This window comes from Meriones unguiculatus, chromosome 1, assembly GCF_030254825.1.
Source record: "Meriones unguiculatus strain TT.TT164.6M chromosome 1, Bangor_MerUng_6.1, whole genome shotgun sequence".
Taxonomy (NCBI): domain Eukaryota; kingdom Metazoa; phylum Chordata; class Mammalia; order Rodentia; family Muridae; genus Meriones; species Meriones unguiculatus.
The window spans coordinates 150,040,515-150,059,891 of NC_083349.1; the positions used below are offsets into that span (position 1 = coordinate 150,040,515).

At 42.4% G+C, this 19,377-nt stretch overlaps 1 long non-coding RNA gene across 1 annotated transcript in view; it reads left to right on the forward strand.

The window, feature by feature from the left end:
* The first annotated feature begins 5,732 nt into the window (after positions 1 to 5,732).
* Positions 5,733 to 19,377, forward strand: part of LOC132652160 (uncharacterized) — a 41,959-nt gene continuing 28,314 nt past the window's right edge. Inside the window, exon 1 of the long non-coding RNA XR_009589640.1 lies at positions 5,733 to 6,367. This is a non-coding gene — a long non-coding RNA (uncharacterized LOC132652160). The remainder of the gene's footprint in view (positions 6,368 to 19,377) is intronic.

Genomic DNA, 19,377 nt, shown 5'->3' on the forward strand with positions numbered 1-19,377 from the left:
AAAGTTATAGTCATCAGAACAAAACGACAGCCTACAGACTGGGAAAGGATCTTCACTAACTCTATATCTGACAGAGGGCTAATATTCAGAACATATAAAGAACTAAAGAAGTTAAAAAGCAACAAATCAGGTAATCCAATTTAAAAAAATGGGATACGGAGCTAAACAGAGAATTCTTTGTAGAGGAATACAGAATGGCAGAGAAATACTTAAAGAAACGCTCAATGCTATTAGCCATCGGGGAGATGCAAATCAAAACGACCCTGAGATTTCACCTTACACCCATCAGAATGGCTAAGATCAAAAACTCAAGTGAGAACACATACTGGAGAGGATGTGGAGAAAGAGGAACCCTCCTCCATTGCTGGTGGGAATGTAAACTTGTACAACCACTTTGGAAATCAATCTGGCATTTTCTCAGACAATTAGGAATACTGCTTCCTCAAGATCCAGCTATACCACTCCTAGGCATATATCCAAAATATGCTCAAGTACACAACAAGGATATTTGCTCAACCATGTTCATATCAGCTTTTTTGTAATAGAACACGGAAATGACCTAGATGTCCCTCAGTGGATACAGAAATTGTGGTACATTTACACAATGGAATACTACTCAGCAAGTAAAAACAAGGAAATCATTAAATTTGCAGGCAAATGGTGGGATCTAGAAAAGATCATTCTGAATGAGGTATCCCAGAAGCAGAAAGACACACACGGTATATACTCACTTAAAGGAGGATACTAGACCTATAAGACAGGATAAACATACTAAGATCTGTACACCTAAAGAAGATAAACAAGGAGGAGGACCCGGGGATGATCAATCCTCACTTAGAAAAACAAATGGGATGGATTGGACATTGGAAGTAGAAGAAAATAAGAAACAGGACAGGAGCCTACCACAGAGGGCCTCTGAAAGACTACCTAGCAGTGTATCAAAGCAGATGCTGAGGCTCATAAGCAAACCTAGGGCAGAGTGCAGGGAATCATATGAAAGAAGAGAAAGTTAGTAAGACCTGGAAAGGACAGGAGCTCCACAAGGACCAAATATATGTGGGCACAGGGGTCTTTTCTGAGACTGATTCTCCAACCAAGAGATTATCTAGAACCCCTGCTTGGACATAGCCCATGGCAGCTCAGTCTCCAAGTGGGTGCCCTAGTAAGGGGAACTGGGACTGTCTCTGACATGAACTCAGTGGCTGACTCTTTGACCTCCCTGAGGGAGGATCAGCCTTGCTAGGACACAGAGGAGGACATTGCAGCCAGTCCTGATGAGACCTGATAAGCTAGGGTCAGAAGGAAGGGGAGGAGGACCTCCCCTATCAGTGGACTTAGAGCGGGGCAGGGAGGAGATGAGAGAGGGAAGATGGGATTGGGAGGAAATGAGGGAGGGAGCTACAGTTGGGATACAAAGTAAATAAACTGTAATTAATATAAAAATAAAAATTTAATAAAAATGTTAGAAAGTAAGAGATAGTCCTCTAAGCTGGGCACAGTGGTATACTCCTGTAATCCCAGCACTCAGGGAAGCCAAAGCAAGTGTAAGATATCTGTGAGTTTGAGGCCAGCCTTGTCTACAAAGCAAGTTCAGGACAGCCAGGCTACACAGAAAAACCCTGCCTAGAAAAACAAACAAACAAAAATCTCCTACTACTCAGTCAAATTTATATAAAAGTTATTTTTTTGGGGGGGTTATATGCAATTTTAACCTTTCTATGTTCTAAATACATTCTAAATAAATGCATTTAATTATAATATAATGACTACTTTACAGTAGGTAATTTGAGATAAAATTTATTATATTTTTATTTGTTTACTTATTTACCTATTTTGTGTGTGTATGTGTGTACGTGTGAACATGCATTTATACCACAATGTGTATGAAAGTCAGAGAACAATTTCCAGAAGTCTGTTCTATTTTTCCACCCCGCACCTCTGGAGGATAGAGCTCACAGCCTCAAGTCTGGCAGCAGGCACCTTTTCCTGCTGAGCCATGTAGAAAAATGTTGTGATGGAATGAATGTATCTGTGTTGTTTTATTAACATAGCTTTCCCATGCAGCGCCGCATCTTACATAGGAGAACGAACCCTCCTGTGTAAAAGCACATTCTTGGGCTATCAGGACATCTGAGAACAACAGATGTCAGAGCAGTGGGAGGGGGCGGATAGGATAAGACAGGGGCTGAGTAGGAGAGGCATGGGACACACATGGGAACTGAGCCGCAAGGGGCCAAAGTGTCCCTGGGGGCACAAGGGAGGCAGACCTTGAGACTTCAGAGACAGCGTGCTTCAAAGCCTGACCTTCTGCAAGCCAGGCAGTCAGGCGACATGTCTGAGGTCACGCAGCCCCAGCGTCGTGCTGCAGTCTTCTCATTTCTTTTTTAGCAACTGTTTTCACAAGCCATGTGGAAGACTCTGCTTCTCCGGCTCAGCGGTCAGAACCCCAAACTGTGCCCTTTTCATAAGAGGAACCCCCATCTAAGACAATCTAAGAATCCTGCGGACAGCGAAGAACCTTGGGGTGTTCAATAAGCGTTAGCAATTATTTTCAGGTGTAATCCTTTGAATGCTGTTGTCTTCTGCACAAACGACCAATTCTACTTCACTTAGCTCCTCTGAAGCATATCCACATCTCCCCACCACCACTTCTCTCCTGCCCATTTGAACTTATACATGTATTCCTAAGAGCCATGAAACTGAGCAGTACAAAATCAAAACAAACAAACAGAAAAAAATCAGACTCACAGTTTAAACCCAAATGATTCAGGGCCACTTCTGCTTAGGGACCATGGCTGAAGCATATCACACTGCTCTCTCTGGAGAAGATAAGGATGGGCCTTGGCGAACAGATTTTCTTTAGTTAAAATGTTGATCACATGTTGGCTAAGGGCCCTGGATGTTCAGAGGTAGACCCTGGTAGGCAGTGCTACCGGAGATGGAGCGTTTTGAGGAATCACACTGCATTGCCATAGGTAGTCTGTCTCTGATGGGAGAAGCCGGCTGGCAGGAGGCAAGGACAGGGAGAATCGAAGGTTCGTGAGGTGGTTGTGAGCGTCTCGACTTAAACACACTCCTCGCAGTCTGTACAAATGCCACCAGTTAATTGATGTATGCCTTGGAGAGAAGGAAACGGTCTGGAGTTTGTAGCTGGGTGTACTGGTGTTGAATCATGGTTCTCCTATAGCATTATCACAACTACTGATGAGACAAAGCCGTGTTTCGTGCTTGCTACAGTAAGGGAACAGACTACTTCCATCAAGCGTTGGCTCCGTCTTGATGCACAGAAAGCAAAATCAGAATTTATCAGGAGTTGAAGCTTGCTCAGGATAGTGAAAAGATCTGTACAGTCAACGAGCAATGCAGCTAGACACTTAGAGAGACAGGTCACTGGGGGCTTGTCAGCAACGCTGGCATGCTCTGAAATACTGGAAGAGATACAAGACTGAACAGGTGGTATTGGACTCAAGGCACTTAAGCCTTCTGCAGTGTGTCTTTTCCCTCCCCACTGACAGGTTAGCAGTGACTTCAATGCTCACACCAGTGTATGCTTACTGGGTGCTCTATTTGCTCCCCGATTGCTGTCAGCAGCTGGAGACTTTCCATCACTCTCCTGAACACCTGCTGCAGTTCCTAGGTGTCCTCTCTCTTCATCAGACATCCTATAACTTGTTCCTGACAGGGCTTCTATTCGGTCATATTACTTGGAAGTGCAAACAATGTACCACTTACAAAGTTTTCTGAGGTCTCTCTACAGCTTTAAGCCGTTCTTGGGCATTGTTACCTCTGCCCTCTCTCGTGGTGTGCTCTGAGTCTTGGCCTTGAGTTTCTACTGTGCAGAGCACCGTCAGCGGGCATTCTCTGCTGGGAGATCTCCCTCTCAGGCTTTCCTCTGGGCTTCCCAATGGAGCTGGCCTTCTAGTTTACTAGTGAGCCCAGAATAAAGACAGAAAGTAGAACAGAGGCAGTCTGATGACTGGGGAAGGATATGGGAAGGCTGATTTTGTTTTGGTATTAAGCTCATTTGCGATGATGAGCACATTTTAGAAATGTATTGTGATGATAGATATTATCCAACATTGTGACTGTCTCGTCTGGAGATGGCTCAGTAGATGAGAGCGTGTATTGCTTTCCCAGAGGACTGAGGTTTGGTTCAGAGCTGCCTCAATTCCAGTATCAGGGATTCTGAAATCTTCTGGCCTCCTCAGGCACTGCACTAATGTTAAACACACACACACACACACACACACACACACACACACACACACACACACACCACACGCACATACACAGGCACATGCACAATTAAATGTTTTTAAAAAATACTTTAAAAGACTTGTCCTATCTGCATGTGGTGGCACACACCTTTAATCCCACCACTTGAGAGGCTGAGGCAGGCGGCTCTCTGTGAGTTTAAGGCTAGCCTGGACTACAAAGAGAGTTCAGGAAAGCCAGGGCTACACACAGAGAAACCCTGTCTTGGAAAAGTAAAAGTTAGTAACTGTGGGCGGTACAGTTCAGACTGCAGAGGGCTTGCCTAGCATGCAGGAAGCCCCAGCTTTGGTCACAGCTCCACATAAAATTGGATGTGCTATCCTGTAGTCCCAGTATTTGCGATGTGGAGGCAGGAGGATCAGAAGTTCAACGACATCTTTGGCGACTTAGTGAGCCTGAAACGAGCCTGGACTAAATTAAACCCTATCTCAAAAAAATATTGTAAGTATGGTTATATTCAGTTGTGTTTTTCCACAATCATGTGGTGTTTATGCTATGCACATTTCAGCACAAATTATTCCTACCAGAAATAGTTTTATAAAAACATAGTACATCAAACCTAGCAGTGTCCTTCCTAAGTATCTTTAAATTTTTATATCACCACCACCATCATCTTCATCACCATGTTCACCATTACGTACATGTATAGAGGCAGATGTACTCATGCCATGGTGTCTGTGTGGTGCTCGGGGCGGGGGGTGGGCAGGTGTCAGCACACCTCTGCCCTCCAGAGTCAGCACTCTTCCTTTCACGTTGGCCTCTGGAGTTGAACTCAGCTGTCCACAGCCAAAGGCTTTACATCCTGAGCCATCATGGCCTGAAAGCACCTGCCCACCTTCCAGTTTCACCCTATGGAGGTAGCTGTTTTTTTTTTTTTCTTCTAATATTCAACTTTGTATGTCCAAACAAGTGTCTGTCTTTCCTTCCTCCTTTTTCTCTCTCTCAAACTCACCCCCACCCCTTTCAGAAATAAGATCTTGCTTTGTGTCCTCAGCTTGCTCGGAACTTTGGAACTTGCTTTTTAGACCATGCTGGCCATGAACTCTGATCTTTCCTCTCTCTCATTTCCTCTCTTCCTCCCTCTTTCTCCAGCATTGGGTGATAAACCCAGGGCTGTTTCCATGCTAGGTCATCACTCTATCAAAAAGTCTCATTCAAAGCTCTCTAATTATTCCTTTTTTTTTTTTTTCCACAAGAACTCTTGGCTTATATTTTGCTCATCTGAATTCCCTATCTTTTCAATATTTTTCTCTGTGTTTCTTTTTTCCCCTTGTGCATTTTGATCAACCTCTGTACATGTTGGAACTTGAACTCTGTATCATGTGTTCTTGGAGTGGATGTTGGCTTCAGGCCCTCACTGAGTGGACAGTCACAGCCTTTGTTTTCCTCCTTGTACCCTTTGCCCAGGTTCAGCTGGCACACTGCTCTGAACACCCTGTCATTTGTCTGAGGTCTGACAGCACACCAAGCTGTGCCAGCTCTCCTCTATGGCTGAACTGGAGTCTGTATGTTCCCAGCTGCCTGCTCTGGCTGGGGGCCTGCTCCCAGAAGACGGAGCTTATAAACCCTGACAATCTACCCATCCTTCTGCTGAAGATGCCTGCTGCCATTCTCTACATGCCAAAATGAGCTCCATGGACACAGCTAGCAGACAGAATCAAGGGCAGGTTCACTATGTCTTTTGTGCCCCACAATTAGGATTGTTGCTTCTCCAGCCCTTGGCACCCTAGTGCATACTTCCTTCCCATGGGCTGTGACCCTGAGGTTCCGAAATGGCTCACAGACATGACTTCCTATGGTTATGACAAAGCAACCCTTGGTAAGAAGCCAAAATAAAGAAAAACACCCGATCTGCAGAGAGCCAGATGGGGAGCTGAGTGGGGTTCCTGGAGGAAGTGGCTGAGAAGAAGAAAAAAGGAAAAAAGAAGAGGAAGTTTAGCAGAGTTCGGGGTTTCACCTAGATTGTTCCGTGCTATACCATCTTCAGCTTCCGCTGTTTCCTCTCGAAACCAGTTGTAACCATACAACCTGCCACACGTTTCCTCACAGACTTGCAATAAGCAACAACTGAACTGCCACACAGGAGCTCCAGGTATGGGGGAGCACATGGGCAGGATAGAGAGAGGGGAGACCAGGAATTCAGGGCCATTCTTAGTTATACAGTAAGCAGGCTAGCCTTGGGTACATTAGAGCTGGCCTCAAAACAGCAGAAAAAAAAAAGAGGAAACCATATATATATTTACATATTAAAGGATTGTAGCAGGTGTGAATCTCAGCCCCAAATGTTAAGACATGGGGCAATACATTCAACTTTTTAAGAAATCGAATTTATTTATTTATGTATTTATGTGTGTGTGTGTGTGTGTGTGTGTGTGTGCGCTTGAGTGTGGAGGTCAGAGTTTAGTCTCTCCTTCTACCATGTAGTTCTTGGGGATTGAACTCAGGTCATCTAGCTTGGCAGCAAGCTCTTTTACCCACTGAGCCATCTTGCCCATTCTTAAATTACATTATATATCTAAAACTATAAAAATATGTATATTTAATATTGAAAGCCTAATTGTCTCCAATAAAAAAAAAAACAACTTGATCTCAATCAGTTTAGAGTTCTTTCCATTTTTCCTTGGTTGCAGCAGCGCTCCTGAAGATTCCTGGCATGAGATACATTAGTATTACCTTGTTGGGTCTGTTTAACAAATATGAAGGCTGACCATGTGCAAGAGGGCTCACTCTGCAAAAGCTTAGGTCCTCCTTTACCAAGCAGCAGATTCCCGCACGGAGACCCAGTTTTCTTTCTTTCTTGAAACTGTATCTTGAGCCTTTCATGTTCATCAGGACACACAACTTCCTCTCCTAGAACATTTCCCACGGTTTCTCTCACAGGCTCTGTTTTTCATAATGCAGTCAGACTCCTTGTACATCAGCTGCAGAGGCTGTGCTGCCGGCCTCATCATTGAACGCCGGCGAGCTGCATGCGATGCACTTTATACTTTAACATGCGTTACGACCTCCATGTATTCTGGCCGGAATGCTATCTTTGGAATGTATGAGACGCTTCACAAATAGGTTTATGACTTATGATTTCTCTCTGCCAGAGGGGAGAAAGAAATAGCATGAAGGAAGCTGGAGGAGCAGCGCTTCCAGCGGCAGCACTCCTCAGTTTCTGTGGCTTGTGTTCTGGGGGTCGGCTTTTAATATTCAGCAAATGTTCACAGAGTGTGTGCATGAATAAAAAGGGGTACAAGAGCGAACCAGGGGAAATTCACATTGGTTAGCTTTGCCATTGAATGGAGAGTGGTGGTTTTAAATGATTCATCTCATGCCTTCCCTACTCTCTGAGCAATCCCCCACTGGCTGTTAACAAAAATTGGCTCGTTCTCAGAGTGTCCGCTCAGAGTTTACTGTGTGGGACACAACGGTATCTCACCCTCTTCTGATTCGTTGCCTAGGCTCGACCGCCTACTGAAACACCTGCCTGGTTACTGCTCCCAGGCTGCCTTTTCCCATTAAAAATCTCTTGGAACTGTTCTACTCCAGATGGGTTAAAACAGGCCAGGAAGAGGAGCCTCCTGGGGACAGCCAGAAGATGCTCACTTAGTCATGAGACGAGTAGAAAGAGGCTCTCCGGAGGACTGAAGAGATTGGAGAATAGCAGAGGGAGGCTTGGGGGTATTGAGTCAGCCATGGTATTACTTAGAAGCCTGTGGCCATTAGCTCAAAGGTGACTGGTAATTTTCTGTGTGGGGTTCTTGTCTGCCTTACCTTTTACTTATAGAGCCACAGCCTGGCTATTTCCACATGCTATTTTTTCTTGTAGCTTAGTATTTCTGTTCCCTTCTATCTTGGTTACTTTTCTACTGTTGTGATTTAACACCATGACCAAAAGTAACTCAGAGAGGAAGGGTTTATTTGGCTTATGTGTCCACATCCCTGTTGATCTTTGAAGGAAGTCAGAGCAGGAACTCAAACAGGGCAGGGTCCTGGAGGCAGGAGCTGATGCAGAGGCCATGGAGGGGTGCTACTTACTGGCTTGCTCCTCATGGTTTTCTAAGCCGGGTATTGCATATGAAGCTGGATATTGTTCTTTCAAGGTCTGTAAAGAATTGTGTTGGATTTTAATGGGAATTGCATTGAATCTGTAGATTTCTTTTGGTAAGATGGCCATGTTTACTATGCTAATTCTACTGATCTATGAGCATGGGAGATCTTTCCATCTCCTGATACCTTTTTCAATTTCTTTCTTCACACACACACACACACACACACACACACACACACACACACACACAGTGTTTCTTTCCAAGACAGGTTTTTATGTGTAACCTTAACTGTCCTGGACTCACTTTGCAGGCTGGCCTTAAACTCACTGAGATCCGTCTACCTCTGCTTGCAGGCCAGAAGGGGGTGCCTTATCTCATTATAGATGGTTGTGAGCTACCATGTGTTTGCTGGAAATTTAATTCAGGACCTCTGGAAGATCAGCCAGTGCTCTTAACCTCTGAGCCACTTCTCCAGACCATCAAATATTTAAAGTTCTTGTCATATAAGTCTTTCACTTGCGTGGGTATAGTTATATCAAGATATTTTATATTGTTTGTGCTATTGTGAAGGGTGTTGTTCCCCTATTTTCTTTCTTGTCCTACTTATCAGTTTAATAAAGGAGGGTTACTATTTTTTTTTTTAGTTCTTTTTTCTTTCAACCACTATGCTAAATGTATTTATCAGTTCTCTGTAAGAAATTTTTTGGGGTCACCTATGTATTGTATCATATCATTTGCAAATACAGATACTTTGACTTCTTCCTTTCCAAATTGTATCTCCTTGATTTCCTTTACTTGTCTTATTACTCTACCTAGAACATCAAATAGTATATTGAATAGATATGGAGAGAGTGGACAACACTGTTTTGTCTGAAGCAATTTTAGTGAAATTGGTTTAACTTTCCATTTAATTTGATGTTGGCTATTGAATTGTTGTGTATTGATTTTATTATGTTTAGGTATGGGCCTTGTAATTTCTGACTTTCCAAAAGTTTATCATGAAGAGGTGTTGGATTTTGTCAAAGGCCTTTTCAGCATCTAATGAGATGATCACGTGATTTTTTTTTTCAGTTTGTTTATATGGTGGATTACATAGATGGGTTTTCATTTGTTGGACCAATCCTGAATCCCTGGGATGAAGCCTATTTGGTCATGGTAGATGATTTTTTTTAGATGATGTTTTTGATGTGTTCTTGGATTCAGCTTGAGAGTATTTTAAGTATTTGTGCATCAATGTTTATAAAATAAATTGATCTGAAATTCTCTTTCTTTGTTAAGTCTTCATGTGATTTAGGAATCAGGGTGACTTGGCTTCAGAAGATGAATTTGGCAATGTCCTTCTGTTTATATTTTGTGGAATAGTTTGAGGACTATTTGTTTGTTTGCTTATTTATTTATTTATCGACACAAGGTCTCTGTATGGAGTGTTGGCTATCCAGGACCGGCTTCGTAGACCAGGCTGCCCTAGAACTCACAGATGTCTTCCTGTCTCTGCCTCCCAGAGTGCTGGGATTACAGGTGTGCACCACCATGCCTGGCTGTGAGGGCTGTTGTTATTAGCTCTTTTTTGAAGGTCTGGTAAATTTCTGTGCTAAACCCATCTGGTCCTGGACATTTTTTTGGTTGTGAGTCTTTTAATAACTGTTTTTATTTTCTTAGGGGTTATAGGTTTATTTAAGCTGTTTACCTAATCTTGATTTAACTTTGTGGTAAGTGGTATCTATCAAGAAAATCATCCATTTCATTTAGATTTTCTAATTTTGTAGAGTACAGGTTTATTTTTTCAAGTAAGACCTAGTGATTATTTGTATTTCCTCAGGGTCTGTTGTTATGGCTCCCTTTTAATTTCTGACTTTGGTAATTTGGACATTGTCTCCCTGCCTTTTAATTAGTTTGGCTAAGGGTTTGTCTATCTTGTTGATTTTCCACAAATAATCAACTCTTGGTTTCATTGATTATTTTTATTATTTTCTTTCTTTCTTTCTTTCTTTCTTTCTTTCTTTCTTTCTTTCTTTCTTTCTTTCTTTCTTTCTTTCTTTCTTTCTTTCTTCTGTCTCCACGATCCCCTCTGTTTTTAATTTGTTTCTTCTACTCCTACTTCCAGGTCTTGAATAGTTTTATTCATTTCTTTAGCTGCTTTCTTTAAGGTATTTATTTATTTACTTTTTAAAGGCCTCTATCATCAGTATAAGAATGGATTTAAGGTCATTTCCTTGTGCTTCAGCTGTGTTAGAATATTTGGGGCTTGTTGTAGTAGGTTAGCTTTGTGGTGCCTGTTATTGATTGTGTTCTTATGCTGGCCTCTAGTCTTCTGGGTTTTGCTGTTATTATAGGTTGTTATAGGTTTAGGTGATGCTTTCAAAGTTTATCTTTGTGGGGTGGGTGTTTTTTTTTTTTTTTGGATGTTCCTCCCGCTTAGGTTTCTGTTTTTTCCTAGTCTTCTAGCCTGAGTGGCCTGAGGTTCTGGTGAGCAGTGAGTCTTCAGTTCCAGTGTGTCGTTTCCACTGGGGTTTTGTGGCCTGGGTGGCCTCTGGGGTTTTGGGTATTAATGCTCTCTCTGGGGGCTTCAGTACCAGCATGGTCTGCTGGACCTGATGCCTGTGTGGGCTCCAGGAAAGCAGGCATTGTTGTGGGCTGAAAACTGGAGTCCAAGCGAATGGGAGGTAGTTTACTGCTGTTGGGTATGCTTTTTTTGGGGGGTGGGGAGTGGGGAAGGGAGTATAATCTTGATGGCATCTGGAACATGGCTTCTGCGTGCGAATTCTGAGGAAATACTTCCTAGGTTGCCGTTGGCCTATCTACCTCTAGAGTGCTAGGAATGTGTGTGCCATCATGTCTGGTCCATTCACTTTAATTTTTGAGACAGAGTTCCTGAGTAGGTGAAGTTAAGTCAGCAAGGCAGATTCTTGAGTCCTGTCCAAGCCCTGAGGCCTTGCACTGACCCACTGAACACAGCCTTCGTGCCCATGAGCCAATGGATCAGTGACCATGCAGAAGACTAGCTAAATTTAAAGTCGACACACATACTTCCTGCATTTCCATGTCCACAGGGAGTAGGGTGCCGCTAAGTATTTAACCAGACTTAAGACATAAACAATCCCAACTTAGGTCATACAACAATTTCTGTGGTATAAATACATCATCCTTGATCCCAAGCCAACCAGCATGACAACCCTGAAAGCAGATGTCATGTAAGCCTTCTTCTTTCACAAAATTTAACTGTGTATTCCAAGTTAAAAAGGCACAGGGCAGTGGCCAACAGCCTCAGTGAGCTTCATGTAATGATAGATTATGATGCTGGGAACTGACATCATAAACTGGTGCACCACATGACAAACACAGAACCTCCCCCTGCTCTGGGTTAATACATGAATCAACACTGTCACCCACCAATCTTTTGCTTCTAATAGCTTCTAGTGGTTCTCAACCTTCCTAATGCAGTGACCCTTTCATACAGTCCCCCATTTGGTGGGGACCTTATTTCATTGTTACTTTAAACTGTAGTTCCACCGTTATGAATCGTCATGTAAATATGATATGCAAGATAGCCAGTATGTGAACCCCCACCGGGCTGAGACCCACAGGTTGAGAACCACTGTAAGCCTTGCCACTTTAGGCCACTTCCCAAGATCCAATTTTTCTTCTCCTTTTCGGTTCTCTCTTGGGTGGCTAATATTGATCTTCACTGATGTACTGCTTTTAATATTTCTGAGCTGCACCTCCAGTCTGGAAAAACCTACGTCATTTAATCAATATGCATTTTGTTCATTTCCCCTTTCTTCTGTTGCAAAAACGCACACACACACACACACACGCACACACACTAAACTCACTCTGTTTAGAAGCCAATGTGCTGCTGTAACTGTCAAACCAGTCTCTATGTTCCAACTTGATCTTTCCATACTTGGCTGACATCTAAGTGCTATGTTTGTGCATTTCATCTTTAGTTCCATTCTCCTTCCCTCAACTCTAGTTTAAACACTTGTGACCCTGTTTCTAATAGGTTTTGAACAATAATTTTCATTTTACTTAAAACGTTTTGTTGTTGTTGTTGTTTTGAGACAGGGTTTCTCTGTGCAGTCCTCGCTGCCCTGGAACTCCCTCTGTAGACCAGGCTGTCTCTACTGTCCATGTGCTGGGATCAAGTTATGTGCTGTTTTTGTTGCTCAGATTCTGTGCGGGAAAATTGTTCCAAGATCCTCACCCCACATGACAATAACAAAATCTATGGGCACTAAAGTGTTTTGACTGGCCAGCTGGCTCAGTAGGTAAAAGTTCTTGCCACACAAGAATGATGCCTGAGTTTGGTTCCAGTAACTTGTGAGAGAAAGAATGATGGCTTTTGATAGGTGTTCTCTGACCCCCACATGTGCATGGTGGGACTCACACATCTACATATAGCACACACACGTACACACACATCCAGAGAGAGAGAGAGAGAGAGAGAGAGAGAGATAATTTAAAAACTAAAAATTAAAAAATTAAAAATTAAAATTAACTATTTAAAACAGTATATTTTCACACACTTATGTCTCCCAATATTTTAAAATATCCGCTGTATTATCTAGAGTACTCTGTACAATACAAATGCCCTGCAGCTGTAACATCTGTACATGTTAAGAGTGTTGCAGCCTTTTCTTAAATAATTTTGATCTATGGTTGGTCAGTTGGAGGCAGAGTCCACGGACATGGAGAGAAAAATCAAGCCAACCAAGCAAGAAGACCCAAAATAAACCCCGAAATTCCACTTCTCAGAGACAATGTTGTTAACATCTTGGCCAGCCTTAGTCTAAATATTTTGTGTATGCATTGTTGGTGTGTGTGTGAATGGAAAATGTTTTCATCGTGTATAAATACAACCCACATAACACAACCATTTATAATATTCATATGTTAAATTAACCAGTCCTTTTCTAGATACACAGGATAGTTACAATTTCCTTTTGGGCTTGGCTATCCATCGCTGACAGCCTTTTCTCTGTGTATACAGGACAATGGGCTTCGTTGTGACATTTTGTGCAGCGTTGTACGCTGTTGTGTTTTGCTCACAGTCAGCCCACACCACCTCCTCTTGTCTCCCATTCCACTTCCCACTAATCTCTTCTTCCCACAAAACTGTTCCTCTTTGTTTCAGTCACATGCTTATACATATGTGTGCATTTATGCATACCAGTCAGCCTTTCATCAGTACAATGATACTACTTCATGTTAAATACATACTTTATAATTATAAGATTACAACATATATACACCACATTTCAATTCAGTAATATGAATATTTTGTTTTCTTATTAATTATTATTGTTTGTATGTATATATGGTGTATGTACGTGATTGTGGGTATACATTTGGAGGTCAGAAGACAGCTTTTGGAAGTCAATTCTCTCCATCGTGGATTCTGAGAATCAAACATTAGGATTAGCAACAAGCGTTTTTACCCAATAAACCATCTCGCTAGCATGAGTATAAATTTTATTTTATTTTTCTACATTTGAGATGGTTCCCACTATGCAGCCCTGGCTAGCCTAGAACTCACTATGTAGACGAGGTGATTTTAAACTCACAGACAGCCACCAGCTTCTGGCTCTCAGGAGCTAACATATAGGGGTGCACTACCATGGTGGTTTATGAGGTGCTAGGGATCAAACCCAGGGCTTCAGGCATGCTACAAAAACATACTACCTCTGCTCCTAATATATCCACAGAATGGCTGTGTATGTTTCATGAATATAAGCTTCAATTAGGTAATATTCAGCTTTTCCCCATTTTGTACTACAAGAAACAAATATTTGTGTGTATATGTCTCCCCATGGATTACCAGAACTTTAAGCTTAGTTAAAAGCTTGAATAGTAAACACACACACACACACCCGACATTGTACTGTTAAATGGAATCAAGAATGGCGTGGGAACCAGGGCTGGGCTATGGCTTTCAGTGTGGGAGCCAGGGTCCAGGTCTCTTGTTGCAAACACAAAGAATGAGATTTCAAAATGCAAGTCTGACCTTCTGGGGCTTACGTGAAGTGATATTTCACAAAGGTCAGAAAAGAAAACAAGAAAGAAGACAGTTTGAGCCCCCAGGCTCTGCTAACCTGAGAATGAATGCGTGCCAGCCCGAGCTCATACTTCTCCTGTTCTACCTTAAATATTTCAGGGCTCAGAACAGATGTGTACCCACATACCTACAGTTCGGCAGCCAATTATAATAAAAAGTTATCTTTTTACTCCTGCTCCACTCCGTCTTCTGAAGTAGTTTGTACTGGTGCATATCACGTCAGCCTGAGAAGGCGAGCTCCATCCATTTCCTTTTCTGGGGATCCCCAGGTCTGGTGCCCACCTTGACATGTCTGTCAGGTGACTGTGAGGAATGATTTGAGGGGCACAGGTATGGATGATTTGATTTCCACCTGGGGAGGGGGGCACCTTTGCAAACAAGGCATTTAAACCACAGACTCCACAGGTGACAGTGGGGAAGAAGGGAGACTGCGTGTGAAGTGCATGTAGCCAGCAGCATGGTGTGTGGGAAGGAAGTTGTCAGAAGGGGGGGGGCACAGACGGACAGGAAGAGCTTCTGTAATGTGGGAGGAGGGACAGATGCTATTCTCTAAGTGATGAGAAGTTGCACAGAGTTTTAGCACATGAACAAATGTGTTTGGTTAGAACTATATTCACAATAACCAAGTTTGGCAGTAAAGTTGACGGTCAAGTGTTCCTGTTTGTAGACCAGTGGAGAAACGGAGTATTCCTCCACGTTTTCTGCCTCCGAACCTTAGCTTATAGTGTTGTCTCAAGGAGCCGGAATGGAAATTATTAGCTTCAACAAAGTCTGTAATGGATTGTAGAGGGACATGTGATGAGCTTAGCTGGCTCCTGGGTCCATCCACAGCACAGAAAGCAAGCTGGTCACTATGTCAGCGAAGACCCCAGATGCCAAAGGCCTTGCCCAGCCTGACCTCAGTGTCGCCAATGATTTTCAGTCTTGGGTTGTATTGGCACTAGGCTTTTTGACGTCTGTGTCTCTCTGTGTGTGGTGTTGATTGCATTGATTTTTGAACATCTGAACCCTTTTTACAGTTAGTAGTTTACATTATTTAGAAAGTAGCAGGGAGCAAAGATCCCATGAATATTTCTAAATATTCCTAAAAAACAAAATAACAAAAACCCAAACTGGTTGAAAGGAGAAAGCAGCATAAAAACATTACTTTTCGTATCTAATTTTGGCATCTGGAAGATATTCAAAACAAAATCAAGTATACATAAGAAAAATAGAGTAAAATAGTGATAATGCTGTGCTACCCAGGCATAATTGTGGACTTTTAAAAGCCCTTGAGGAAAGCTATAATTTTAATCTTCCCACCAAATACACCATTGCCTGGATTTTGTAACAGCGCCTTTGAGGTCATCTGTGGAAGGTCAAATTATTGGTCTAATTTTGGTCTGCTGGTCACAGCATAGAACAGGGTTGGTGGCAATCACACAGGCTGTTAAGCACAAAGTCACACTTGGGCAGAAAACCTGAAGGCATTTTTAGAGTAAAGTTCAAATAGTGTACATCAAACTCTTAAAATAAAAAGAACCGGTTTGGGTGTGCTGTTCTAACTTGGTGACTTTGAATGTGGAGCGTGAGGTCATTTGGGTTTTGTCTCTCGTTAATTCTATTCTTATATTTTGGTGTGTAGGGACACCATCTCCTTTTAAAAATAAATCTATGTATGTGTGTGTGCAGGTGCCCACTGGATCTAGAAAACGGTGTTGGATCCCCTGGATCTGTAGGTACTGGTGCTTGTGAGCCACCCACCTGATGTGTGTGCTAGGAACAGAACTCACGTCCTCTGTAAGAGCGGCCAGCATTGTTAACCTCCGAACCATCTCTGTAGCCCAGCAGTATTTTCTTTTTCCCTTGTCTTGATCCTCTGGACTTCATTCTGTCTCTCAGATTTCACTGCTGGCCTCCTTTGTGCCTCTTGATTCCTATCTGGACAAGTCTTTTAACCTCTCCAGTCTCTGTTCCCCTGATGAGTACAACACAGATGGAGCAGATAGACGACTTCTGCTGTATTCATCACCACTGTCATTTGTGCCTCTCACAAACAGGGGATGTAATTATTGTAATCACAGTAACTGGAGATGTAATTAAAGGAGCACATGCCAAAAATACCAAGTGTTTTTGTGGTCCTGTTGTGGTGACATCACAGATGCTGACAGCATTGTATTTGATGTTCTCATTCTGCCTAGCCCCTCCTCCACAACTGTTTGTCACCGATATTACTGTCTCCTCTTCTTCCTACCTCTCCTCTTTTTTTTCTTCTGTGTTTTCGAGACAGGGCTTCTCTATGTGGTTCTGGCTGGCTTAGAACTCACTAGCTAGACCAAGCTGCACTCAAACTCACAGAGATCCTCCTGCCTCTGACTCTGGAGTGCTGGAATTAAAGGTGTGTACCACCACACCCAGTTCCATTATTGCCTTTAATCAAATATTCATATTTGAAGTTTTCCCACCCACTAAGAATGAGTGTAATCTCTTTCCTTCCTTTCTTTTGCTTCCTCATTTCTTTCTTTTTTCCCTGCCTGTCTCCTCCCCTTTCTCTCTCCCTCTTTTTCTCTTCCTCCCACCTTTTCTTTGTCTTCCTTGCTTGCTCCTTCCACAGCTTTCTATTATTTTTTTCTGTTTGTATTTTTGAGACCAGATTTTACTGTGTAGATTAGGCTGATCTGAAAGCCACAACTCCCCTGCCTCATATCTCAAGTGCTGTGATTCCAGGCATGTGAAACTCTTTTTTTAATCAAAGACTATCCTGAGAGTTGGTTGCTGCTGTGATTACTCAGTCCCCACAGACAGGGTCCAGAACAGATTTGATTTATGCTAGATTCTCTTCCACATCAAACGGTATGAGTCATGGGCAAGAGTTATACAAAAAGTTGGTAGTTAGTAAAAACTGAGATTTGTAGCCTGAAACCTGGATTTTAATACTGATTCAGCAATGAAATTCTACCAAGACTAAAAGATTAATAATGTAAATATCTTGCCACATTTATTGACTTCTCCACAACAAAAATTCTCCAAATTATACATGATGGCAACCTGGGCATGATGGTAGGTCATATGCTTATAATCTCAGAACACATTAAACTGAGGCAGGAGGAGTGCAGGATAGTTTGAGGCTATCCTGGAATACATAGTATGACATCCAGGGATATGTTGGAAGAGGCTATATGAAAAAAAAAGAAAAAAAGAAAAAACAAAACAAAAACAGCATGGCACTGTTGCAGAAACAGGTACAAATAGAACAGGACAAAGAAATAAACCACATGGCCACAGCCATTCAATGTTTGATAAAACTGTCAAAAGAAAGTCCTTATCCTGGGGAAAACAGCTTCTTCAGCAAACGGTACTTAGGAAACCAGATATTCATAGGAGGATGAACTTATACCCATATTCTCACCTTATACAAATATTAATTCAAAATGGATCAAAGACCCTGTAGGTGCAGGGACCAAAGCTAGGTCTTCTGTAAGAAAATCCCTCTTAAGCACTGAACCAGATATCTAGGCCCAAATCCAATTTTATTATGAAAGGCAATGTTTTCCTTGCCTTACTTAAAAATGTTTTATTTTGCAACATTATGGAGTCACAACAATTTACAAAGAAACTACAAAGAATTACTACATACTCACCACCCATATTCCCCCAAAGGCCACATTTTTACAGTTACAGAACAGTCTCAAAAGTAGGAACTCAGTATTGGTATATTTATAATTCTATACCATTTTGCCACAAGTCCATGAATATTTGCATAGAAGCCGTATCAGCGAGGAACAGAACAATTTCTATTCCATGAATACTGCTATCATACTAACACTTTATAATCCCATTTTAATGTCCTTTTTATTGCTGTGTTAATACACTCTGACCAGAAGCAACTTAGGGAGGTTTATTTCATCTTCTAGTTACAGCCTGTTATTGAGGAACACCAAGACAGGAATTGAACGAGGAATTTGAAGTCAGATCAGCCTCTGATTCCACACAGCATTACCTCCCGGCAATGAATTCACATCTCAGCTGAGGAAGTGGAGCTGGGAGCATTAAAGACGCTGCTTGCTAGCTGACAGAATGGCTTATGATCAGGTAGCTTTCTTACCGAGCTCAGCGCTACCTTCCCAGGGGATAGCGCTGCCCACGGTGGCCTGGCTCCTCTCATATGAATTAGCAATCCAGAGAGTCCCCCTACGGACATGCCCACAAACATCCTGAGCGAGGCAATCCTCCGCTGACTCTAGGTTGTGTCAAGTTGACAATTAAAGGTAACGAGGCTGGTCCCAAGAGCTCTGGATAGGAATTCTACTAAGGAGCACCCTACTCCCATTTTCCTTAAGCTTTGGTAGCCACAGCTTTCTTTCCTGTCTCTGTTCACCTGTCTTGAGCAGCTGGAAATTCCTGTCAATAGAATCCTGAAGGTTGAACCTAGAACTGCGCTTCTTTTCAGTCAATATAATGACACTTAGATCAATTCAAGTGGCTGCATGCATCTCTAATGTTGGCGCTTTCCAGGAAGACAGAAAAAACCAAGAAACTATTTCCCATTGATACCTTCTAGGAGAAAGAAAGTTGTCTTCAACAGAGTGACGCTGGTCGTGTCAACCACACTTCAGATTTTAGGCCCCGTGCTCAGGGGTAGTTGACCAACACAAAGTGTCAGTGTGCACACACATCTGGGCGTGTCCTCTCTTTCTCTCTCTGCGTGTTAAGGTTATTTTTATAAAACTGTTTGTTTCTCAGTTTCTTTCTTAACCCAGCTTTCACCCAAACAATTGAGACTCTGCTATATTATTTTAACAAGCTTCACAGCACAAGAACTGAACAGTTTTAACTCTATCCTTAACTCTGCAAACTAATTCCTCCCAGCACGTGTCCCAGAGATACTTGCACTTTGTAGCTTTCTTTGTAGTGTTCTCTATCCAGTCCCTTCTGGAATCTGCCCTTGGCAGAATCCCCTGGATGGCAGGAAGTCCAGCCCTATTCTCCCTTCTGCTCAGCGAGCAGCTTCATTGGCATATCAGGGGACAA